This window comes from Cyanistes caeruleus, chromosome Z (genome assembly GCF_971803275.1).
Source record: "Cyanistes caeruleus chromosome Z, bCyaCae1.hap1.1, whole genome shotgun sequence".
NCBI classification, from domain to species: Eukaryota; Metazoa; Chordata; class Aves; order Passeriformes; family Paridae; genus Cyanistes; species Cyanistes caeruleus.
The window spans coordinates 70,226,285-70,253,795 of record NC_141732.1 but is presented as its reverse complement, the minus strand read 5'-3'; the positions used below and the strand labels follow the sequence as shown (position 1 = coordinate 70,253,795).

Sequence of the window (27,511 nt, the reverse complement as noted above, 5' to 3'; positions counted from 1 at the left end):
ACCATACACTCTAGACTTCCTGTATTTGGATGCATAGTCCACATAAAGTTGTGATTCCTCGTGTATAGAAAATGAAAATCTCATGTTTGTGTTAAGCACTATCCGCTGTCAGCAGTCAGAACAAGGCAGCAGCTCCCCAGCAACAGCAGGGTAACAGTCCTCAACTCAGGCATTGTTTACACAAGTAGCGTAGGTTACAGTGACCTCTCTTCCAAATGCTAGGAGTTTAATTCTACAACACAAGGATGAACACCAATACAGCTGCTTAGCTGAGCCTGAACTGCAGGGACAAGAAAAGGGAGGAAAAAGAGCTACTTTCCTCCTCCTTCTGGATCATTCTAGAGTTCTAGCCTGAACTTGTAAATTAATTTTTACATGAGTCAGGAAACAGCAAGCAGGTGTTCACCATTCCTTTGCTTTCAGGATCTTCTCAGCAGTGACAGAGAAGGGCAATAGAGCTGGGGAAGGGTGTGGAGCACAAATCCTACCAAAGTCAGCTGGGAGCTGGGGGCATTCAGCCTGGAGAAAAGGAGGCCCAGAGGACACCTTATCACTCTCTATAGCTCCCTGAAAGCAGGGTGTATCCAGGTGGGGGTTGGCATCTTCAACCACGCAACTGGCAACAGATCAAGAGGACATAGTCTAAAGCTGTTCCAGATGAGGTTTAGATTGAATGTCACAAAGCAATTCTTCACAGAAATGTGATTAGATATTAGAATGGACTGCCCAGAAAGTGGAGGTGCCACCCACCGCCCCTGCAGGTATTTAAGGGAAGACCGAATGTGGCACTGAGTGCCAAGGTCTGGTTGACACGGTGGTGTTGGGTCATAGGTTGGACTCTGTCACAGGACAAGAGGGAACCTCAGACATGCCCTGCCTTAGCCTCAGATTTCTGGCAACTGCTTAAATTTAAGAAATCACTCTGGCACGCAAGTTCTAGGGGTGGTAAGTCAGGTCTATTTATAAAATAAATTATCTATTAAACAGCCCATAGATAACAGACAAAAGATCTTAATCAGTTATTTACTGCAAAAAATAAAATTGAAAAGAACTACTCATAGATTACAGCATAACATAGAAGAGTACACAACATTAAGGTTGCATTTATAGTAAAGGTAGAAAAAGAAACAGTATTGGTTAGGGGCCAAATGTGACTTACCACCAAAATGTCGATACTGTACAGATTTCTTCACTCAGCCTCCAGAGGGGTAACCACAAAGCCATCATCCCTGCTCAGGTGAGAAACTCCACACATTTCTAGGGAATGTGTAGAATATTTCTGCTTTGTGAAAGTTTTGTTGTAGCTATTACAGTTTGTAAAGTGAGGTGTCTGTCTGTCAGAAATCCAGCTTATCTTCCAGATCTCTCTCTATTGGCATTTGGGAGGTACCAAATCACTGTTAACCCCATGGTGCCAGAATACCTCACTACAAGACAGCTTGTTCCATTTGAGCTATCTGACCAGATAACAAACATGAGATAAACTCTTGTGGGGCAGGATGCCCTGTTACAGACTTGATGATCTCAGAAGTCTTTTCCAACCTAATTGATTCTGTGATTCTGTGACAGTGAATGATGCATTTTGGTGTACACTGATGTGTCAGTTTGCATGCTGTAAAGGACCATGTTTCAAGACTTTGAAAAGCTAGACCACTCAGAGTTGTATTTTGTGATACTGCAGAATGGGACTCAAACCTGATTTCTGATGTGAAGGAACAGCTGTTAACAGATGTAGAGAAGTGAGATTCTTTGGCAGGGCTGCAGCTTGAAGCAGAGATTTCTGCTCTTTTATCTTTTCTGCACTTTTACAGATTCAGCTTTGAAGAAGGAAAACAAAGACCTTTACAAGCCTGTTTCATTTAGGAAAGAACATTTTCCCAAGTAGTCAAACAGAATAATAGTAGATTATTGGAAATACAGGCTCAAGACCTTCTGTTTCTTGATTCAGATCAAGAACCCAAATGCAAGTCTTCTTTTCCTCAACTACAGAGCTCCTGGCTTTGCTAAAATAATTGCCTCCACCTTTTTATAAGAAAAACTGTTCTGATGATACCTTAGATAATCTTCTATATCATATATGAACACTTGAATGGGAGTCTGGAATATCCTGATCCTGTTTCTTTGAAAACAATCTAGGTAAGTTGTTTCATCAAAGTTTTGCCTTCAACAGTTCTGTATTGCCTTGACAAAATACTTTTGTACTGTCCCTTCATTTCACAAAAAGAAAATGAAAACCCTCCTCATTATGCATCAGCAATCTTCCAAAAAGCCCTTCTGGTGGTGCCTTGTTGCTTCAGACTTCAACTACTCAATTTTTATCAGGCATGAAAACCTCCGAGCCATGTCCATTTCTACGTTCCAGGCTTTCTGGACTGCTTTCCTTTGTGGCAATTTCTCAAACTCACTTGAATTCAACTTAAAAAAATATATTTTCTGTATTTCCTTCCCTGTTCCTCCCAAATGTTCACAATAATACTTGTCCTACTTTCATAGTATGCTATGATTTTAATGCATCTCTGGGCCCCATCTCTAGCTAATCTCACCCCCAACAACCTTATACAGGAGTACAGCTCTTCTTGAGATTTGAACAGTCCATTACAGTTAATTTTCTAGAATACAGCAGCAAAACAACCTGTCCTTCCTAAATTCAGTATATTTTCCTCCTTACAGTACCCCTTGCCTGTCACAGAATGCACTGCAGAATTTAAGTGAGAAACAGCTAATTATGTATGTTCACTCTTTGTTTACCTCTCTTTACAGCACCTGCCTTGTGGCCTCCAGCAATAGGCATGAGTAGATTAAAAAGTCCAGGGACCCTCTGATATCTCTCAAAACCTATCCAATACCATTAGTACTGAGTTATGGACAAGCCTCAACTTCTGTATCTCAACTTAGCCTGTTTGAACTATTCCTTTTTGAAGAGTTATTACACATTAAATGAACCAGAGAGAAAAATGCTGAACATAGTACAGCAGCAGAAATATTCATCTGTAATCCTGGACAGCCAGGATCCTTGCTACTATTAACAACATATTACTTATGAAGAGTGAAACTACTGACAGAAGAAATTAAACTATTTAATTTTCATTAATATTAGATATTAACACCTGTTAACTTTCTTGGCGATGTGGAGTGAAATGATTCCAGAGTAGCTATTCAGATTTCTTTCAAATTGGAAAAAAATGGTATCATAGTACTTATATTCTAGTGGATAAGATAAATCAACTGAAACATAGATTTTTAAATTTGAAAGAAAGCAAGAACTTGGAGCTGAAACTCTAAAAAATCCATGAGAATGAATTCCCCAGTCTCTCAACTACTTTGGCTAAAATTTCTGGTTAAAAACTATATTAAGAATCACAAGAACAAGAAAAAGAAACATGGAAGTTTTAAAAAGGAAAGAGTTCAATCTTACAAGAATTAGAAAATCATTTAAATAGGATACTATGCTTTCTTTAAAAAATGAAAATATGAAAAATGAGTTCAGTATTTGCTTATCAAATCAGATATTAAGCACACTAATTCAATAGCTGCACTATCCCCTTCATGCTTTTTATGGGGTCAGGTGATGCTTTCAAATGACCTGAGTGTCATAAAACACCATCTGCTTTAAAAGCACCTTTTAAATTCATCAGCTTCACCCCTGGGTTACACTGCTGCTGTGAAATAATATTCAGATTTCTTCTGTCTGAAACACAAAATATTGCTGGCCTGTTTACTTGTCAGTGTCACTGCCATTCACATATAAACCAGCTAGTTCTGAATCAATTAGTTTGAGCATTTTAAATCACTATTACTGCATTAATATCACTCTACACAGGGCTAATATATGCTGGTTTTTAGTGTTGTGTAATGTAGCCTATTCCCCTTACAGCTTTAGTTAATGAAAGACTCTTTTCCACATTTTCTTCCAAAAACTGTTGTGTAACATCACTGTGCACTGTAAATAGCTTCCCACTTCCATCTGCTGTCTGCTCTGAACTGTTCTGGCTCACAAAGTTTTTGTTTTACAGCTTTTCAGCATAAAGCCAGTTGTAATTTCTTCTGGACTATGGCTACCAATAGCAGTGGCACATGAAGGTCATACTGTTCATACATTCTTACTAGTTAGGCAGAGTCTAGAAGAGTGCCTAAAAAAATAATTTTAATGAAAACAATGTACAGATTGGACGTCATGAGACCCCTGAGTTCAATGGGATACATCTTACTGATCAGCTGAGCTGAGCACTCTGAAAGGAAATGCCCAAGGCTCAAAGGCCCATGAAAGGCCCCACAAATATGATATGAATAACAACAATTCTACACTGACAAAAACATATTAAGATCATAACTAATATGGTGATAATAACTATATGGTGATCATAGTTATCATGGTTGATTCCTATTACAGATAGGAATGTTTGTGTTTGCTAACACACAAAAAAATAATTTTACCTATACCAGTCACTACCACAGTTTCCAACAAAGTTCAGACAAGCTGAGATAATTTGAATGATGCCAGGTGGTTCTGAAATGTGGTTGTATTGGGTTTGTGTGGCAAGGGTTTGGTAGCAGAATGGACACAGGGGGTGCCCTGTGAGCAGCTGCCAGGAACTTTCCCCATGTCCAGCAGAGCCAATGCCAGATGGATCCAGGATGGACTCACAGCTGGCCACGGCTGAGTGCCAGGACCAGTGATGGCAGTAGCATCTCTGGGAAAATGTATTTATAAAGAGGGAACAAAAACCACAGCACCTCTAGCCAGAGAGAGAAGAATGAGAATATGTGAGAGCAACAGCTCTGCAGGTACTGAGGTTAGTGAAGGAGGTGAATAGGGAGGCAGCTGTGCCCAGCAGTCCCTGGAGGTCCAGGGGGGAGCAGAGATCCACCTGCAGCCCTGGAGGAGCCCACACCAGAGCAGGGGGATGCCTGAAGGAGGCTGTGATCCCATGAGAAGCCCGTGCTGGAGCAGGCTCCTGGCAGGACCTGTAGCCCATGGAGAGAGCAGCCCACACTGGAGCAGGTTTGCTGACAGGAATTTTAACCCAAGCAGGGCCCCACAGTGGAGCAGCCTGTTCCTGAGGGACTGCACCCTGTGGAGGGGACTGGTGCTGAAGCAGTTCATGAAGAACTGCAGCCCATGGAAAAGAGTAATGTTGAGTAAGAGAAGTTTATGAAAGACTGTCTCCTATGGGATGGACACCTTTCCATGGGAGGGAGCATAAGGAAGTAGGAGCAGCAGAGAAAATCTGTGATGTGCTGACCACAAACTTCTCTGTTCCCCTGTATTGCTCAGGGGAAGACAGAGAAATAAATAGAGTTGAGCCTAAGAAGCATAATGGAATAGAGATTTTTTTCTCTTTTAGATTTGTTTTTTCATTATTATTCTTAGTGCTCTACTCTCGTGTTATTAAGCAATAAATTAATTTACCTGAACTGCCTGTGATGGTAGTTGAGGAATGGTTCTCTTCCCGCTCTTATCTTGACCCACGAGCACGCTGTTTTCTCTCCCCTGCCCAGCTGAGGAGGGGAGTGAAAGTGTGGCTTAGGTGGGCACCTGGCAACCAGCCAAGATCAACCCACCACCTCACTTATGGCACAGGGAATCACAGTTTTACAATTCTATTTCCACACATCATGCTAATTAGATACCATTATTACTGTACAGTTTCTGTGATTACCAGAGTCTCTAGATCTAATTGCTTTTCTGGGTACAGTACAAACATCAAAGATATATATCTCTTTTCAAAGAATGTGAAATCTAAGAATTTCATGCATAAAAGCTTCTCAGTAATTCAGACTTTAAGAGGTTTCAGTAGGTCATCTAGGCCCCAAGAGCACCAAGGAGGGATCAACAATACCAATATAATTCCTTAGATTTGCTTAATCTATCCAATTAGGGAAATTCTGAAACCTCCTCAGGCAATGTAGGATATTGATATACTGATATAATATTTGTATTAACAAAATGTTCTTAATATCTATTCTATGTCTTGCCTGCTACAACTTAATCCAAATACTTCTTTTCCAGCCTAAAAGGAACAGAACAGAGAGCTCCTGTCTCTCTGCCGACCTTAGAGACACTACTCTGAACTTTAAATATATCTTCTCTTATTTAGATGTAGCAGTCTTGATTAGTTTTCTTACATGCCACATTCTCCAGATCTCTCAATCTTCTTACTCTGCTGCAGACTCTCTATTGTTTTTGAAAGCCTGCACCTCTGAAATACAAAGTATTTTAGCTGAGGCCTTGAAAATATTGAAGGGAATAAGAGAAACACTTTGCACAACTCAAACCACACTCCCATTTGTAAATCCTGGCATGGTATTTACTTTTTGCACAGCAGGATGACTTTATTGACTCCTGTTCTTTTTTTTGTAGTGTGAAACCCCTCATTTATACCTTTTAAGATCTGTTTATTAAAATTTTTAGAGAGGTCCCTCTGCCCAAATTAAGGCGCAAATGAGACCATATTCTGAAGTCAACAGTACAGCTTTTATTAAACAGTAAATGTGAGGGGGAGAGAGAGAGATGGGGCGGGGAGGGGGTGGAGGGAAGAGGAGGGGAGAAAGAAAGTAACAGAGAAAAAGGTAAAGCAGAAGAAAATATGACCACTCCATAGATTCCAATGATGTCCCATTGGTCCTCTTCTTCTGGTCTTCTCAGTGATTGCAGTCTTGTTGAGGTGATGCTTGCAGACTTTATCCATCAAGTGGTGGAAGGAAAGAACTCAAAAACACCAGGTCCATGGGTTTTACATTATGATGAGGCTGCGTGGAAACGCCTCCTGTACCTCCCCTGGATGATGTAACACTGGATCATGGCACATTTCATGAGTCTTTGACATCTTCTAAAATGTTGCAGCTGTCTCTTACCATTGTAGTTGAATCAGTCAAGACCCATTATAGCCCATCATCCTACATGTGACATACCCATCTTCATCCTACATGTGACTGTCCTGATACCTTGGAAGGGAGTTTTCACAGATGAGTCATCATGAAGGGAGGACATTGGCATGATAAGAAGGACTTATGGCCCCCCTCAGGATTTGTCTTTTATCAGCCTCCTGCATTATCTGGAAACCCAGCTTGTAGCCCCAAGCATGCACACCCTTCTGCACTCTGTGCTTCACTAGCAAAGCACTCACCCAATTGTTTGAGCTGTTAGCTCCAATAGCCCAGTCTCTCACAGCATGATTTGAGTCAATAATCACTAGCAATGCAGTCTCTCACAGTACCAACTACCTTCCTGAATCCTTGTTACCTCAGTCCCGTATTTGTGTAGTTGTGCACCTGTATTTCAGAGCAGCACCTTAGTCTTACTTCCACTAAGCAAGTTTTTATTTATCAGAAATTATACAGAAATTATAACATAAAAATAACTTTTTTCTCTTCTTCTCAATAAGCTAAAGTCCCTCTCCTTTCACCATTATCTAGTATAATGCTATCCATGTCACTAATGACATATAGATTAGTTGCCACACCAAGGAGTTTTCTGCCCCTTTGCTCAGACACTGACTCACTGATAACCAGTTGTAAATAATTTTCCAAGGACTGGCCATCCTGCACAGTGGCTTCATATAGACTCTGGGTTTCTAGCTAATTTATGAAAATTTCATGAAATTGTCTTGAAAGCCTGACCACAGCACAGATATATGACATCACTACTGCTCTTCTGTCCTTGAATCTTGCTACCTTCTTTAAAAGGAAATCAGAGAACACTGAATATTCAATAGAATAACAATAACAATAAAACTGATGAGAATATTTCATTTCAGTGGGAACTTGTGTTGCTGTTACTTATCTCCGTGCTACATGTAATGGATTTACTTTAGTGTCTTATAGCAGTTTATAATCAAGTCATCAACACAGAGAGGGTACAGCTAAAAAAATATCTCTTAAAAATCTGTGAAGAAGATACTAATTCCTAACAGGCTACACAAACTGCTGACTGTCTTCTGTTGTCTAAAGAAAACATTTTTCCTCCCTTTTCCCCTGTCTTTTTTAGATTCTAGGGTCAGGACAGTTTCACACAAGGTAGGACAGGGCAGGTGCCATGCCCACCTTCTTCTACTGCAGGTTCAGCCCCTTATGGTAACATTTAAGTATTTCTAAAATATATAAAGTAAGGTGTGCATAAATATTTATAAATGCATGCACTTTGTGAATTAATTTATACTTGCAAAAGTTTGCACATTGGTTAATAAGAGGAATCAATAATAAAATTTAAATATGAACAGAAAAAAAAATAAATGAGAAGAAAAAAGAGATACACAACCACCCATTAACATGACTGACAAACCCAATCCAGTTATACATATATACAGTGTCACTTGGTCAGTCTTTGGATTCTGTGCTGTGCTGCAAGATACAGATAATGTTGACTACTAAAATGGAAAACCAGAACAAAAATACAGCTTTACAGGAACATGTGCAGGGGCACAACAAGGAGAGTTTTCAAGGGTTTTCCCCAAAAGAGAAAAACCACTGGTTAAATGATAGATGTGATGAAATTTCTGAAACAAACCCAAATTATCCAGTGTAATAATGACAAGGGCAGGGGATTACACTTACCCAAAGGCCTCCCCTGAACATGGTGCACCAGTAGACATGGCTCCTGTTAGGACAAAATATGAACTCCTGAAGGCAGCTTAGAGGTCACCTATACCTTACATAGCAGACTGGAATAACAAATTCAGGATATCTGCTAACATATCATCCATGGCTAAAAGTGCTCAACACAGAATTCATCATTCTCTTCAACAATATTGCAGCAAAGATCCAGCACAGTTGTTCAGACCTACACAATTTTTCTCACTCTAGTCCAGGGGGAAAATTGTGTTATAGCTGACAGCAACAGCATCTCAAAGAACAAGATCTTTGGGATGCCTTCTTGCATTGGGGAAACTTCAGACAAATCCACGATGGGTTTAGTGCATTATTTGAAGCAGCCATGAACAAAAAGCAGCCTTGTTAAGATATACCTCCTTTTCTAGTGGTAGAATGGGCCATCTTCCTCTATATTTCTTGTTTTATTCCTAGTGTTCAGTAGAGTTTACTATCCTTCTGCTTCTTCTGGTGGCTGGAACACAGAGCACCACCCATCCTTTTCCTTTTAAGGGTTTGAGAAAGGACAGCCCTTCAGGGCCGTGACATGTCTCTCAATAACCCTGGAGACCTCCTGCTTTGCCAGACCTCAGTTTGGCCACAACTGCTTGGAAGACATATCTGATCACATCTCTGGCCATGTTTTTAGCCACACTTTTAACATCTGGTTTAATAATTCCTGAACTACTAGAGAAAAATTATATAGCTTCTAAAAAGGGGTGTAGAATACAGCTCCTAGTCCACTTGGGATGTTTAATAATTCATGTACAAGGAGGTGTCCTTTTAATTATTTTGTTACTCCGTTTACCACTTACTCTTTACTCTTTATTTTTTTATGGTGGCTTTGTTAAAACACCAAAACCTTCCAGGTCATCAGATAAAATTCACAATCTCCTTTCCACTGTGAAATAAGACATGCTTGCTTTCATTTGTATTTATTTCAGTGCCTCCTCTATCAAATCAATATTGGTTTACTGGCACATAATGCAGTTTGTACTGTGTTTATGCGATGAGCTCACTGCTATTACCATTTTCCAGAACTCACCATAAGAATGGGACTAATAAATCTCAAACCAGCTGGTATTCAATAATGTTTAGTGTAGAAGTAGATGGAGATGAAAACCTTCCAGGCGTGTCAATGAAAAGAGAAACTGTCATTGGCAACCCCAGGAGAAGTTTCCAAAACCCATGCTAGTTTCCTGGCTGTATGAAAAATACGAGAATTTTCATCCATTTGAAGTTTTGCTTTCCTAGCTGCAGGACTAAAGACCAGATCCATGGCTGGTCAACAATTAAAGCTCTGTTGTTGGAGCTAATAAGTGTTTACACATTCCAGCAGTATGTATATGAATGAATAATGGACTTGCTGCAAAGATTAATGCCATGTCTTACCCAGCAGCACTATTAATATTATTCCAGCTGTCTGGGTATTGTATTTCTGCTAACCTCACCTCCCACTGGCCTGACGGCTTCCAGGGGCTTTGAATAGCTGTTTGGTAAAGTTCAAACTAGTGTTTTGTGGGGATATTCTGGTGCAAGCTTTGTTGGGGAGCATGATGTGAAAACTGTGGTTTACCATCCTTCTTTTTGTCCCACTCTGGCTCCAACTGCTAAACATCATGGACTGGAGAGGCTTTTATCCAGCTGTTAAATTTCTAGGGCAAGAAACACCCTTTACAAATAGCTGTTTCTTCCCTCTTTTTATTACTAGAAACTTTTAAATTTTGCTCTCAGTAGTGTTCACTTTTTAAAGCTCATAGGAATAGAATGTCCCTTGATACCTTGCTGAGTGTAGTCTACTAAGCAGTACATCTGACCCTTTCTCATAGTTTCAACTAATACCTATGAACATTTGTTCATAACTACTGTTAAATCTTTTGTCCTAAACATCCTCACAGTCTTCCTTCCAGAGTGGAGGTATCTTTACTCTAATTTTACACCAATTACCAGACATGGTTTTCCAATTCTTTGCACAGCTTGGATGTTTCACAGACATGTCTGACTCTGGCTGTAATGAAGAAGCTGTGGTTATAGTCCTTTATTATGAACTCAAATAACACACCAATGTAGCAAATGGTAACTGTGTGCTCTAAGACATCCCCATGCCTTTGCTTTGAGCACCCTGTTTAAGCAAAAAGTGACAAAGGCATCTACCTCATTACTAGTAACAAAGATGTGAAAATTATTTTAATTTAACAGCTTGTGTGAAGGCTGATTTAAGAACATCCATTCCCTCCTTGATCTGTAATTACTGAGGCAGAAAAAATGGTTTTAAGAGTTTCAGCTACTTGAGAACATATTCTGCCTTTCAGACACACAGTCCTGGCACACTTGGATAATATGTTCACCACCATTAAAATGAGCTTAATGCTGTTATTCTTGTGCATAGAATAGCCCACAAATACCTGTTACTTGTAAAGGACTTTTTCACAGATGTATGTATATTGTAAGTCTTGATTTACAAGACATGAGACCACCTGTTTATGTTCAGCTAACAGTATTTGAAACAGCTTGTTTCAAAAATGGGTCTTAAACTCCCAAAGCTTCCCAGTTCTCCAGGTGCACAGAAAATGTCTTTTAACAGATGCTGCAGTCTATCAACATGCTGCTACTCTATGCACACAGGAAAACATTAGGCAACATTTAAGTCATGTTCAATGAAATTTTATTTATTAATTGATCACTGGGATGATGGTGACCTGTCTCCTACTGTCACCATTTCCTTTCTTTCAAAGCTGGGTTTTATGGGCTATTTTACTTTTTTTTTTTTTTAATCCTGTGGTTCTAACAAGGAATAAAAACAATTCACAGAAAAATTGTGTCTTTTGTGTATTCAGCCAGGATTGTGTTTTAAGAAAGTGGTAGGAACTCCACATCAACGTAAGGATAAGGGAATACATGGAGCATAATCCCTCTCATGGTATTACAAGTATGTGTTAGAACACTGAGATGTAGACAAGAGTTACCTCACCTCCCTTTACACAAACTTTTGTTTTCATAATTCCAGCCCAACCATCTTCTCTTAAATGCACATGGTCTTTTTAGGAAAACATTTTGGGATGTAGATGTCCCTACAAACATGTAGTATTTTTTCCTTCTGGCTTTCAACTTTAATAAATCAATATTAACTATATTTTCTAAAATGGAAAAAAGCTGCAGGACAGCCCCAAGGTGACTTGGTTGGTTTGAAGGCAGAAGAAGAGGGCCTCTTGGTCAGGTTCACAGGTCTGGTCTGTTGTTTGGATGAGCTGGGACTGGGTGGCCTCCTGGACAGTTTCGGGCTCACCCCTCTGTCCAATGCACATTCAGATCTTTTCATGTCCCCCCACTCCCTCTGACATACTCCTACACCATTTAACTGAACTTTCCTTTCATTTTGTTTTCTTTCTACTAACATCAAATATTCACTTAATTTCATTATCTCTTACTAAACATTTTCATATGCACACTTTATAAATGAAATCCTTCTATAGTATAAAGAAGTATAACTCTGTATGAGCATACATTTATCCGCTTCATACATTTTCACCTGTGTCTTTGTAAAGACACAAAAATTCACATAGGTGTGTGTATCTGTGAAGGCCTTTGACATTATTTTGTGGCAAAGAAAAAGGTAAGGCTTTCAGCAAGTACAGGGGATTCAGAGATCACATGGGATATGGCCACAACCATGACAAAATGGTGACTCCTGTGGACACAGGGAGGATTTCCAAGGTCTCATGGATTTGATACATTTCTAGGGTAAGAGGGTTGTATGGCTGGAATGGGGGAAAGGCTTCTGGTGACTGTGGTGATGAGACTTTTGAGGATTAGGTCTTCCAGCAGGAAGTTGGAGGAATGGAGCCTGCACCATCCGGCACCAAAGTCGTTCTTTAATTGAGACCAATGACATCTCCCTTGGTTGTAGCCTTTTCTTGTCCTCTCCTCATTTGTGTAAATCACAATAGAAATCTACACTGTTTCCACTCAAACAAGGAATGAAGAGAGGTGCTAGGCATAAAATCACTAGAGAGCAGTATATAGTAAGAATTAGGGAGTGAACTTACATATGAATACTATTTTAAAATACAACAGTAATAATTACAGAGAGTTTGGGGTAATTTGGCATTTCTTAGGCTAAGCAGATATATGCTGATTAGGATACAGAGATGATACAAGATATGTGAGGTAAAGCTTTTCCTGAAGAGATTAGAAGACATACTTTGAGTGAAAGACAAGAAACTTTTTTTTGGCTTCCTTATCTTCGGACAAAATAGTATGATCATAGCCAATTATCTTATCTAGGCAAAAAATCCTTTATATTGCTACTTAAAACAAAGACTAATCTTCATTCTTAATTAATTAATTCTATTTTTTCTAATTTTTATTCTGTATTCACAAAATCATGATCTATCTACCTTTCATAAGGTACGTAGAATTTGCCCTATAATCACTGAAGTGAATTGTTCTTTATTCTCTTTGCACCATAATTACGTAAAGGGAATCTTTTGAAAGAAAAGCCTTCTCTTTTTGGATTGGCTTTCTTGAACTCTCATGATTTACCAGCTAATGTTTAGGGGTGAAGAAACAGCAACACAGCAATTCAATCTTTGGATGAGGCTGAAAGCAGATGTAGATTTGGCTACAAGTCATCTTCGCTTTTCCAAAGATCATCTCCTCTTTCATCCAAGAAAGAAGGGTCACACCATACAGCAGCATCCAAAATGTGCTGTTCATCAAACAGATGATCTGTTGTGAATTCTAAACCCTCCATTTTTATATCATGATTGCTCCTGATTGTTCTTGCTCCAGTTAGAGGTCTGAAAGTGTTCAGCAACTATTGGTGCCAAGTTTATTGACTGTTTTTATGAACCAGTACATACTTGCTCATAGGCAATGTTATGTATCACATGTTCACCAGAAGTGGAAATGTGACAATATAAAACCACTGTTAATATGGAATGACTTTGCCCTGAGGGAACAATGAATTTGGAAAGAGAATTGCCATGCCAAAAACCTCGGGTTACCTCAGGTTGTAAGGGGTTTGAAATATGGGAGATTAGAAAATTTCTTAAGACAAGGAAAACGAATGATATCAGATGTAACAAATATGCTGAATGAGGTCTTTTCAGAGATCATTATCTGTAAATCTAGGGGGATCATAATGATAATCTAACCTATATACAATGGCAATAGGACTCAACCTAAATGCAATCCTTAACAGCAGAGATATTTTAACATTTACTTTGAACGTTCATCCTTTCTCATTTTTAATTCACTTATTTAGAGTGTGGCAGGAAAAGAGAACAACTCTTTTCTTGACTCTCAAGGTCATATGCTGCTGCTAGGTATGGGGTACATGCAGTAAAGGAAGGGTCAGACAGAGCCAGAGCTGCACTTGGCAGGTATATGCTTCAAGCAGGTGAATTACCAGTGGCTCTAACAGAAAGTTAGTTTTAGGGTTAAAAAGTGGTTGTAAATACAGCCTGCTGGATATAAAAGTTTTTTAACAAGTAAGTTTTCATAAGGATTAAAGTTCACATTAAATAGAACCATTACCAACCTGCATCTATCGGTGATAGATAAAGCAAGAGCAAGGTCTCTTCAGTGAGACCAGGCAATACCAAAGATAAGAACGCCAACAGTTAGAAACCTTCCTTCTCTTGTTATTTAGCCACACTCCTGGCTTCATAATGTTTAATTAAATTGATCCATGGTGATAACTTAGGTTGAGAGTGAGGACTGCAGAATCGGTTTTATTTAATTTTACAGCTGTAAAATTAAAATGACATAGGCTGGTTCTTTAAAAGGATTAAGATCAGCCTCAAGGTTGATTAACTAAGTTTAGCTTAACTGCCCATGCAGCCTAAGTGCAGACTCACCTGACAGGAGATTTTTAATTCAGGGCTAGGCTAAGGAGAAATGTGATAGCAATCACAGATAAACAAGAGTGGAGACCAAACAAGGTATCCCCCCAAAACTGTACAACAGTCAGGAATAGTTGAGGGGCAAAGTCCTTGTAAGTGAAGTTGTTAGAGTATTACATTAGTCCAAGTTATGAGTACAATGAAAACCTTAGAGTATAGGCTGAGCTGCCCTCTGATTTTACCTTGTGCAGCAACCCTATAACCTTTCTGAAAGGCAGCTGTACCGAAGAAATAAATGGGAAACAAAAGTGGTGCTGAAGCCACAGCAAACTAAGGTTTTCTTGGAGGAATAGAACTTTGAAAGGTGGGTATTACATAGCACAAGCTTGTTACAAAACTAAAAAAATCCTGCCTGAAGAATAAAAAGCGTATTGGTATGTACATGTGGGTACCTAAATACATAGAAAATATAGTTTGTAAATTTCAGTGTCTGGAAATACCAGAGTATTAGTTTCAAACAAGACAGATGGAAGCGGCGGTAGGAACAAAAGCATTTCTAGTGTTCTTTGAGTCCGTAATTAATCTCTCTCTGATTCTGGAGAAGAAAACCACCTGTGAGGAAAGAAGTTTTAACTCCAATAGTGATACAGCTGAATGAAGTGGCTGAACTCCATTTGCTCCACTGCCATAAGGACTGTGTGCAGGTCAAAATTCCACAAGCTCTAAATGAAGGCCAGAGCTTTCAAAAGCCCCATTTGCCCCCTGTCTCTGAACTTTATATAGCTGAACTTTACCTGCCATGGGTGGTAATTGCAGATGGACCCATGAACACATGACACATTTAAAAGGTGTATGTTGCTGAGCAATGAAAAATTATGATAATACAATGTAAATAGCTTAAAAACTTTAAGGTCCTTCCGAAAAATAAAGATGAAAGTTCTGAGATTGAACTATCCTACTCAGCTCAGACCACTAGGAAACCTGCCCTATCAAAGCATCACACCACAGACATAAAAATTTAGTCTGGCAGATTTCAAGATCAATTTTAACAGCAACAACAACAACAACAACAATAACAACAACAACAACATGCTAGGATTACCTATCAGATATTTTGCTCCTTGCTGGCTTTATGCTAACTGCATTTCTCCAGGTTTTGTTTCCCTCCTCAGTCTGTGCGCTCCAAGCCATAGTGGGGATTTAGGTTAGTCCTTTTGCAGGACTTTAGGCTGCAGTTTGCCACAGGAGCCTGCCCAGCGTTCACGCTGCAGGCTCGCTGTGGATGCTGCGAAACACGCACGTGGTAAATGGCTGCTTTCCCGACACAGGCGTTCGGGCATTACCTGTTGCTAAACTTGCCCGCTGCCTGGGCAATCCATCTGCCTGCCTTGGGAGGGTGCCCAGTGCAGCTCGACAAAAGCAAGCCAACTCTCAGAAGAAGAGAAGACTGATAGCTGCAGCAGAGCATTTCTGCAGCAGGAATCTCACGGTGGTCACACGGACACAGAATCCGCAAAACTGTCTCGCAGGCTGCTGCGCTCTCTAGAGGGGACTCAGAGCAAGGGAAACTGTATTCATTCCCAGAGTACTAATGAATTCCCAGGTGATTGTTGGAATAGTGAAAATATTACAGATGTTGACGGCACAGCGTTTCTATAAAATGCAGGGAAAATTGGCTGAAAAGATGCTCTTTGGATCAAAGCACATCGTTTTCTTTACTATTTGCCAGCTCATTTACCAGCCTTTCCTCTCCATTCTCTCTGAGATCCATTTCCCTTCATCCTTCCCTTTCACTGCCAGTCTATGCCAATACCAACACATCCTGAAGATAATAACACAAAAAAGAATCTGATAACTAGTGAATGTATGTGCAGACACAGGAACACAGGAAGAATAAAATAATAGCTAGGGAACATCAGATGGTGGAAGATATTATGGCAGTTATAGGAGTTCCAGGAGGATGTTTTCATTGATGTATAACAAAAATAATAGTATGTTAAGTGAACATAAATGATATCAAACAGTAATATAATGACATATGTACTACCAAGCGGATTAAAAATGCTTCGAAATAATAAACACAGTCCAACTGACACTTAAAAAAAGCATAGAGAAGGAGTGGCATCTCTGTGTCCACAGCTTATTTCAGTATTAAAAGAGCTCACTGACTTACAAGTTAAAATCCTTTTTTTCTTTCTCAGAATGTGAGCCACATGATATTTACCATACCATATTAAGCTGAACTGATTTTTGCCTGTTTCTGTAAGTTTTCAATTTCTGCTAACAGAACTACAGTCTACTCTGTCCTTCATACAACAAACCCTTTACAGTCAGGTAAACATACAGTAGGAACAGATTTAACTGCAGTACTTACTTTTGCCTGGTAATGAAATGTATGTTGACCCATGCCAGCTCATGAATGCCTCCTGAAAAAGGACTTGAAAATCCAGTGTTTCAAAGTGTTTCTCATATATTTTAAAAAGGAAAAAATCCAGAAAGAAAGAGGGAGAAAGACCCAAAAGAAAGATAAACAAAGAAAAAGCCTGTAAGCTTTAGAGCTCTGACTGCAAAATATTCAGCCTGGCAGCTCTGGGAGAAATACAACTCTGTGTACTTGTACATGCTCACCCCATTAGAGGAGGAGTCAGTTTTGCAACACTTATGTTCCTTGCTTCAGGCAAAACAGTGATTCTCTTCAGTGCAAGCAATGTTTGTAGTGTGGTGGCTGTAAAGGTGAGAGGTGTCCTCTGGAGTGTAGGAATGCAGCAGCAGAAAAAGAATAATTGGGAGCATCAGCTACATACTCTACAGGTTGTTGTGATTCCTTTTGAATGCCTATTGACCATGATTTTTTGTCTGAGGGAAACCTAATACCTCTTCAACATAAACTGCATCCATAATAGTTTTTTGTGTACCAGTAGTCCATGTTCTATATTTTAGGATAGTAGATTTTAGTTTGTTTGTGGTTTTTTTTTTACAACAGAATGAAAGGTGTTGGCTTTACATCAAAAAGCTGATTAAACAGAAGGAAAAAAGTCCCTTTTTTTTGTAGTTTTGAGAGCTATTTCCTGTGACTTGAAAAGAGTTTCACATTATGCAATAAGGCTGTGAATTTTACTAACATAACTATTCACTAGTCATCTCTCTCTACTTAACTAAAAAGATTTTTACATATTCTTATAAATGCTTTCACTGAATCATATTTTTATCTTATCCATATTCAAGCCAGTGAACTGAATACAAAATGAAATGTATGTATGTATAGTGAAGATTCTTTTAAAGAAGAAGACAGCAAGGAGTCTTTTTTTAATAGTGAAAGGAGATTTCAGGGGTGTGGTTGCTAAATTGTTTTTAGAGTCAAATCTCTCCAATCAAGGTCAGCATTGCTCACATCTTGTGAGATGTGAATGGACATTCTGCAGACTATTCAAAACTAATCACTAATCATAAGAACAGTATCTTGTGAAACATTTGTGTTTCTTGAAAAATGTTTTCAGGTAAGGAGTATGTGCCTTGTGATCTACCCACAGAGATTATAAAACTTCTGATGCGCTCCTTGAGTGTGGTTTGGCTGTGCTAAGCACCAGCTGCTGCTCAGAAGATCAGACTGTACCTCTGCTTGCATTGTTCCCATCATGTGTGCTGCGCTATCCATTTGACTCCATGGTCAGAGAGTATAGGAAGCTCAGCTGGTCCTGGAAGAAAATTCCCCTTTTTTTCCTTCTGATTTGTAAACTTCTGAACAGGTTTACTCCGAGATCTAACAAAGGCTAGGAACAGAATGTATAGCTGGCAGAAAAGACTCAGCTGATGGTATCCCTAAAATTTATCACACATGTGCCCATAGCATTCAGCCAGCTCTGAACAAATTCTACTAGTGACTCTCTCTGTTGAAATGGATAAAATTGCTCCTGTTAAATAGGGAATAGGTGCTTGAACAGATGCTATAATCTTAAAAATAAGAAAAGGAACACAAAGTAGATCCTAATACATATTTAACCAGTCATGTAGCAGGCTGTACCCAGTTTTATTTCTGCATCTGCTTGACTCTGCTAAACACAAGGAGCTCAGAACAAGGAAGAGGGAATGAGAAAGCTAAGATTTGCCTAGGGAGGAAACTTTCAGAATGAAGGTGAACCAAGAAGTACTGTTCACACCATCACTATCTTAATTTCTGTAAGATAAGTATATATTGTTAAGGTCTGAATGTACAGTTTTGCCTGTAATCAAAACAGGCTTGAAAGCCCTAGAGTCTGGATCATGGGGAAAAGATAACAAAAAGTAAATCACTAATGGATTGGTAATGAAAGACGAGGGATAATAGTAAAGAATTATCACTGGGATCTGTAAAAATGATAACTTTAGACATTTATACCTGCACTATCCAGTTCATAGCCAGCTGACATAATGCAGCCCTGGTAACTGTAGCAGCAGGCAGAACAGTGTGAGATAGCTCTTAAATATTTCCTCATGATTTTGAGTTAGCTTTTTCAGCTTTTAATGAACACTGTGTCCCTGTGGCTACACTACTAACAATATTTAAGCCAGTCAGGCAAGTCAATACAAGCACACTCAGCCTCTGGTGGAATACTGCCAAGAAAAGGCAACTCTGATCTTAGGAGCATTGGATTAAGGAGAATATTTTAAGGTAGTAGTAAAATCTCGTATAGACAGAAGACAGGTCACCTACATTCAAGAAAGTCTTTCAAATTAGGACAGAAGAAAAGAAAGGTCACCAAGATGATGTAAAGGCTCTAAAGCCTATCTGTTAAAAGGTGACTGACAGAACTTGGCTAGGTTAGAGTGGCAAAGTAAAGGCTGAGGCAGAAAGTGGAACAGGCACTTACTTGTCCCTATAAAGGTAATGTGTCTATAAATACAAAAGAGAGTAAGCACTGGAAAAGTGCAATAGCAGCTTAGGCTAATGAACAATGCTGGAAAAAAGACAACAGGTAGAAACAGAACACACATAAAAACAGACAGTAAACTAAAAGGATACTAACCACTGGAGCATGAAAAATTGAAGCAGACTTTCAGTAGGGTATAAAAAAGCACAACTACTTCTGGAATAGATCTTGGCCAGTCTCTGAGGACATTATCAGCTTGACTCATCCCATCTCATATAACTGGTGTATCAACTTCAGAAATATGGTTTAGGTCAGGATTTTAAGCTGCCCTATCATCAACAGAGAAAGATTCCTCTGTGGCTGATCTAGAGGCATAATAATTTTGTTTCTTGAGATGGATTCATTGATAATAGTTTGTAGGCTTGGAATTTGTTAAAATAACCTACTAAATTCTAAAAATCAGTCCTTAACACCAAGAGTTAGCAAGATTTAGTATATTAAGACTGCACCTTTATTTTCAATATAATGACATTTGTATCAGTATAACTGAAATAACCTGAAGTTACTCTGCATAGGAGCTCCACCACAGTTCTGACATTTAGGCAGAACCGGAAGCATATAGGATTGGAAGAAAGGCAGGAAAGAAGATAAAAGTTGGATGAACCAGTCAAAGAAATCAATGAGGTTTTGGAAAGGGCTTTACAGGTGGGAAAAATGTGAAAAGGAGCATGTCAGGTAGTGAGGGGCATTTACTTCCGAGGAGTACAGAGAGAAGACTGCAGACTGTTTTTATCTCTCCCACAGCCCTTATCTATCAAAAATCCCCAGCCTGCCTTGGAGAGTCATGTTGAGGGGTTGTGGCAGTTTGACCCTGCCATTCCTCAACCTCCCTGCAATTGAAGAAAGATAAAAAAAAAACAGGCAGCAGAGGAAATCACACAGGGAAACAGGGTAACCCTCTGTTTTCAAATGTAGAAATACTCTAAGCAACAAAATAAGAAACTATGGAACTACAAAGGGAACAATATTTTTTATGCTGCTGCCTGCTTTCTCAACAATGACCTCCTCTGAAGAAGCAGCTGCCAAAATCATCTAATGTGTCTTTCTCTAAAGACAAAATATACTTTCAGAACATCTGCTATATAAGAGAAGACATGGTGATGCCATGGCTGCTCAATTCCTCCCACATGAGCAGCATGCCTCTAAAGTCCTGCTCTTCCCAACACATAGAAAACTCACTTGAGAAGTACAGCAAGGACCCAGAGGACCAGGATATCCTTAGCACAATGGTGATCATCCTTTTGTCACAGCTGTAGACAATGCTATCTGAGAAAGGCCTAATAATGGTTCTTGTTTACACAGAAGTGCTCCTGGGCCAGCAAGTCCAGGACATTCTGCATGTATTTTATGGGACAATTCAAAGACCCAACTATCTCTGACAGTGCTGAAGAAAGCTGAAAATTTTGTAAGCCTGAATGACTTAATGGACAAATGAATTACCAAGTATTTTGGTTTTACAGAAGTTATTACTATATGCTTTTTTTTGTTGTTTTGAAATAAAATGATAAGCACATTTCTGGAATTTACATAACTATAAGGAACGTAGCTGCCATCACTCAGAGCTGCTCTTCAGGAATCATCGTTGTCTTATGATATCCAATATATATATATATACTTTTGTGTATATATATATATATATATATTTATACATAAATACTTTTGGTACATTTTTTTAGTACTGACTGTATATTAAATGTACCATATGCTAATTCAGGCTTGTCCCTTGCTCTGTAAATGTCTGTAAATTCTTCTGTACAAGGCTGGCATGTTCAGTTGGATTTATATGTTAATACAGATAACTTTTTTTTTCTAGGCTGGGATCACTGTACAGGGTGACAACTTTCTACTTTATCAAGCCATGCTTGAATACTTGACTAAAGAAATTAATGGATGTTCCTATTTCTTTTAATTGTGCATTTGTAACAAACCCACAGCTTTCACAGATACCTTCACTGAGTGTCTCATGCTCTTGCAGCTGGTACATAGTTTAATTACGGTTATTACCAAAACAAAATTGGATCATCGTGGAAGAAATGCAGATTGCATCTTCTACTTGTAATTTAAATATATTATTTCTTATAGTTCTGTGCCAGAAGTCCTCACTGACCAATTCAATCACACAGAGGAGGAGAAAATCCATGAACTGTATTTATTTTCTTGAAACATGTTTTATTCTTTTAAGAACAGTCATGGAAGAACCAAAACATTCAACCCAACTGAATTTTTTTTTTCTCAAATTATAACCAAAACAATTTTTGTATCACAACAGCTTGGCTGATGTGAGATATATATATATATATAAATACTGAGTTAACAACCCGAGAAGTAACTGATAAACAATTATGCCACAACACACAAAGCAGTATTTATCCAATAACATGGTCTCTCTGTATTGGTAGTTAAATGAGAAACCAGCCAACCTTTTCAGAGTTTGTTTCAGAGTAATTTTCCTTTCTCTGATCTGTATGTGAAGTTACATTATCATACAAGTCATTTCTTACTGGATATTTGTACCGTTACAGAAAGCCTATTTGCATTTCTAAGCCAGAATGCATTTCCACAAAACCCTACATCTAATTAACACAGTATGTCCCACAGAATCTCACATTGTCTGAAAAGACAAATAGAAAAAGAGGTGGTTACAAAAACAGGCTTTCAAAGGGCTTGTCTCCTAGTTATTTATATCCCAAAGTGATTCATCTATTAATATAATCTAGGGAATGGTCTCATCCATTTCTGTAGGGCAGAAAGAGCTTTTTAAAATACATTAAACACAAACAATACTGTATTTCTTACTTACATGACTGCCTTATGAGCATTAGCTGTAAAAGTGCATTTTATGTACTGCCTTGTATTCTTATATTTTATCCTCTTCAAATGCAAAAATATTGGAACCCCGTTGGGATGTTTGCTCCCTAAATCGATCAGAAATTATAGAAGATGAAGACATGTATGTTAAATTAATAAAGTATGTCATATGTAGGAGGCAGAACTATGCAATGATGATGATACTCCTTTTGACACCATTAAGTTACAAACTTGGCCTAATGTACATGGCATGCCATTCTACTGATGGCCACTGATGGCAGTGCCTCTGAGTGATATTTAATCATAAACATCACTGCAGTAGAATGGCTGGCTCAATTATGAGATTCTAGATTAGAAGAAAACTCTCAATAATTTTTTCCAGTAAGTATATGAACACTATTATGAAATAGAAATAAATACTCCTTTCCAAAAATATATTGCTATTCAAAATCATGCTACATGATCATTAAGAATCATACTGCTGTATGGGTTTGCATGGCAAGGATTTGGTAGTGAGGGCTACAGTGGTGGCTTTTGTGGGCAGTTGCCAGGAACTTTCCCCATGTCCAACACAGACAATGCCAGAGAGATCCAAGATAAACCCACTGCTGGCCAAGGCCAAATCCACCAGTGACAGTGGCAGCACCTCTGGGATAATGTATTTAAGAAGGTGGAAAAAATTACTGCCAACCACAGCCTGAAGAGAGGAGTGAGAATGTGTGAGAGAAGCAGCTCTGCAGACACAAGGTCAGTGAAGGAGGAGGGGCAGGAGCTTTTCCAGGTACCAGAACACAGATTCCCCTGCAGCCTGAGGTGCAGCCCATGGGGAGGCAGCTGTGCCTCTGCAGTCCCTGGAGATCCAGGGGGGAGCAGAGATTCACCTGCAGCCCCTGGAGGAGCCCACACCAGAGCAGGGGGATGCCTGAAGGAGGCTGTGATCCCATGGGAAGCCCGTGCTGGAGCAGGCTCCTGGCAGGACCTGTGGCCCATGGAGAGAGCAGCCCACACTGGAGCAGGTTTGCTGGCAGGACTTGTCCATGGAGGATTCATACTGGAGCAGCCTGTTCCTGGGGGACTGCACCCTGTGGAAGGGACCCAGTGGAAACAGTTAATGGAGAACTGCAGCCCATGTGGAGGATTCATGTTGGAGAATTTTGTGGAGGACTGTCTCCCATGGGAGAGACCCCTTGCTGGAGGAGGGGAAGACTGTGAGGAGTCCTTCCAGTGAGGAGAAAGGAGTGGCAGAGACAACGTGTAATGGAACTGACAATAACCCCCATTCCCCATGCCTCTGCCCCCCTGTGGGGGGAAGAAGTAGAGAAATTAGGAGGGAAGTGGAACCTGGACAGATGGGAGAGAGTGGGGGAAAGTGTTTTACTTTTTTTTCCCTTTATTCTTCTCTCATTTGATTGGTTATAAACTAATTTTCCCCAAACCGAGTCTGTTTTGCCCATGACAATAATCACTGAGTGATCTCTCCCTGTCTTTTATCTCGATGCATGAGCTTTTCATCATATTATCTAGTCCCTGTGCAACTGAAGAGTGGAATGACAGAGCCTGGTGGGCACCAGGAATTCAGCCATGGTCAGCCCACTACATGCTGTCTTACTAAATATTTGAATAATCACTGTTTTAGATGTTTCATTACCTATTTAGTATTCTTTAGATTAACCAGAAAGCTGCTAAACTTTGCCATATTCTCTTCCTCAATAACTCTTACTGGTTACTGCTGGAGGAGAGATAGTGATGGACCTTTCATATGACCCAGAATGAATATTTTTCTAATAGTGTTTATTTAGCACAGTTTAAATCAAGAAATTATGGCAACAGGAGGTGTGACACATCTTTTTCTCAAACACATAAACATTCTTAAGAATACTTCATGGAAGTATTCTTAATACTGAAGGAAGACATCTTTGCCATCATGAACTATCCATCTAACGATCTTTCAGAAACCAGAGTCAAAAATAGATGGATCCTGAACAGGAAATTTTGAAATAGCTCCCTCCCATCAAGACTATATGAATTTCCACTTAATTATTTTCTATCAAGATAATTTAATTGCTCTTCAGAATTATCTGGGGGCACTGATTCACCTTTTAATCAGAATCATATCTTTTAGTTGGAAGAAATCACACAAAGACCATTAGTACATTAAAAGCATTCTAGGCTATCTGTTTAATACTGATATAATTACTAATAATTAATCTTTACTTAGCTCTTCTTTTCTCTGTTGTATTTCAGGTTTGTTTTTTTCCTTTGCACTGTGAGTCATGGGCAGAAGTGCAAGAGAAAACTTTTCTTTCTAGGATGCAATCCAGTTCTGCATGTGATAGTTTGCTAACAAGAAACAAATAGTTACAAGGAATAAGTCATGTTTTTAACTGATGCTGTTCCATTATAGCCTTTCAAAACCAGAAGAGTGTTTTAGCAGTGGGGTATCCCGACTTTGATTTTCAGCTTTTTTATCTGTATATTAACACAGAGAACTAAATTCTATAAAGAGAAGAAAGACAGCCATACAGTAGAAAGCTAGCAATGGAAATGTTTGTGATGATTTCTTACAAACAACACAGACTGAAAAGAAGGAATCAACACACAGAACTTTCCAATGATACCACCTGCAGAGACAAATTCTGGAGATTGGAAAAACAGAAATGTCACATAATTTCCTCAGGTCATCTGTGAGACACAGCACAATAATCAGAAAAGCTTCCATGGAAGGGAAAATCAAAAATAAAACACATGCAAATGAACAGTATAATGTATATTCAAAGAACTCTGGCAAGCAGAACTTATGTTTGTTTTCTTGGTATTTGAACTTTAATATCCCAGTAAGACTGCCTATCTGAAGGGACAGCAGCTGGTTTTTATTTATTTAATTTATTTATTTTTGTTTTCTTTAACCTAAAATAAGAATTTTTATTGAACGTACATGCCTTGTTCTTTCTGCATAACAATAAATGGCCTTTTCAATAGAACCACATATTTGGAAAGAACCTCCATAAAGACTTTAAAAAAATCTGGGCAAAATCATTAAAAATACAAACCCTTGTAAGAATATTTATGAATGATCCTCAGTTAGAAACAAATAGAAAAATAATGCTAATTATGTCTGTTCATGCTGTTTCTCATGGAAGTATTCCCAGCAAAGGGTAACAAACTACTATCACAAAATTAAAGAAAATGTAGTGCATAGAAAATAAACTGTAAAGGCAGAAAAAGCAATTTCTTCAAATCAAATTATTGCTACACTTCCCTGAGGCCAAACATGCTCTGCTTAATTTAAGAATCCATTTGAGATACTGCTTCTCTAACAAATAAACTCTGAAATCAAACTTCTGACTTTAGGAAGAGAATGATAGAGGGCAAGTTTCTATTTCTCATAATCCATTGGGGAGTGGTGCCTTTGAGAGTTTCAAAGATGGAGATTTCAATGTCCCTTTAGCTAAACCAATCCAGAGTTTAATCACTGTCTCGACACTTAAATACGTTTTCCTTATTTCAACGCAAGTCTCCCGTGTTGCAATTTCTGACCACAGTGTTGTGTCACTGTTCTCTTTTTAGAAGAATCTGCCTTTGTAGAAAAACACTCCTAAACATGTTTGGGTGTGCACAGATGTGTGCTGGGAGAATGTCTAGGGCAGAAGATAAACACTGACACACGAGGATGATGAAAAGCAGACAGCCACACTCCTCACTGGGACATGGATGAGCTACAGGAGCCAATGGCCTAGTTTAGAATCCAGCTGACAGAACTCCATGAATTAGAGTGAAGACCTAGAAGAATAATTCCCAGGTGCTCAGACACAGTAAGTGGCAGTATATAAGAACTCACATGACTTGAACAGGATTTAGGTGCTCAATAGATGGCAAAAGCTCAAAGCAGTGTTTTACCATTATGCACAACTTTCAGGTTTCTAGAATTGCAGTTTATTGTTACAAAAATAGAATTTTTTTTTTTTTTTAATTTTTTTTTTTAGTAATGATTATTGTCTTGAGAACAACTCTTGTTTCTTAAGACCCTTTTCACAGTTACTCCCTTCAGGATAGTAAAGCTAACAGTCTAATAGCCTGACCTCCATTTTAGTAAGCCTGTTACATAGACACGAGAAGAGATTTTCATCCTGTGTAGGTCAAAATGGCAGAGGAAAACAAATTGTAATTATGTAGAGAAACACCCTCCTTTTCAAATACATTTTGGCATGTCAAATTCCACACTTCAGTACCTGTTTATAGTAGATTACGTTGGTTTTTTCCAGCTCTAGATCATCTTTTATTTTTGTGAGATCAGAAGCTTTCTTAAAAAGCTAAGTGAGATCCCTTGTTAAAAGCTTATCTGCTGCAAAAGGTGCTTTAGTTGAGGAGAATTAAAATACTGGGTAGTTAGCAAATCTCTGTTATTATTAATTTGCTGATATGCACAGATCATTAACTGGAGTAAAAGACACAAAGGCGGTTTTGTGATAGGTTTGATCCTTTGTTACAAACTACAGTTTTATGTTCATAGTCTTATAGTAGTTTTGAAAGACTGCAATACATTCTGTTCTCAGTACCCTTTATAATTCGATGCACAGCAGTTAACATACACACACTACTTCAATAGCAGGGGATGATTAAGTGAAGGCATTGAAATTATTGATGTATGAAATGTTTTGAAATGGATGGTCTAAAGCATAGGACAAGTCACCTTCTGGGAGAAAATTAGCATCTACCTAGCTTTTTGAGAATGCTCAGTTTTTATCTTGCTTGTTAAAGCAGAAAAGCCAATCTGTGTAAGGAAGTAAAGTTTTAAATTTTACACAATTAGGCACAGAGCACAGCTAGTATTCTGAGTTCTTTTATATCATTCTTCAGTTCTAAGGTATAATCCAGTGTACCAAAGGAATTTATAAAAAAATACTTCTCTAAGCTGTTTTCAAAGACATCTAGCAGTAGAGGTTCTATGTTTCCAAACAATGTTGAAGTCGGTTTTCTTGAAAAAGAAACACTGTTCTTGAAAAAGCCTGCCACCTTCTACATTTTTCAGGCATCTGATGAAGACAATTAAACTGGAAACAGTTTTTCTTAAATTATTGCACCAAATAGTTGGATAGATTACATTTCTGTGTACCTGATGCATAGGCATAGGAAAGAATTCACATATGTATGTCAATTTTCTAAGTCTGCTTTTGCAAGTGTAATGGAAAACACACACTTTTAATGATATAGAACTGCTCTCACTCTCTGTTTGTGGACTAAATATAGGAATTCATTCTCTGGAGTCATCCATTTAAAATGTGGCTTAGCAATAAACATCCTGGTTATTCATTTTCCTGTTAATAGAGTAAGACTCCAAAACCTCTCAAAGCAATTACTTCATTA

The 27,511-nt window shown here is 38.7% G+C and overlaps 1 protein-coding gene across 13 annotated transcripts in view; it reads right to left on the bottom strand.

Moving 5' to 3' along the window:
* Positions 1–27,511, bottom strand: part of PRLR (prolactin receptor) — a 152,458-nt gene that overhangs the window by 69,223 nt on the left and 55,724 nt on the right. For 3 of the 13 annotated variants that reach the window (XM_086867672.1, XM_086867680.1, XM_086867678.1), the window contains one exon: positions 8,554–8,596. The exons of 7 other annotated variants lie outside the window; for them this stretch is intronic. The gene's annotated coding sequence lies outside the window, so the exon portion shown is untranslated. Of the gene's footprint in view, positions 1–5,410; positions 5,500–8,553; positions 8,597–16,806; positions 17,071–27,511 lie in introns of those variants that run through there. 3 more of the 13 variants (XM_023944197.2, XM_086867682.1, XM_023944198.2) reach the window with 3 other exon arrangements.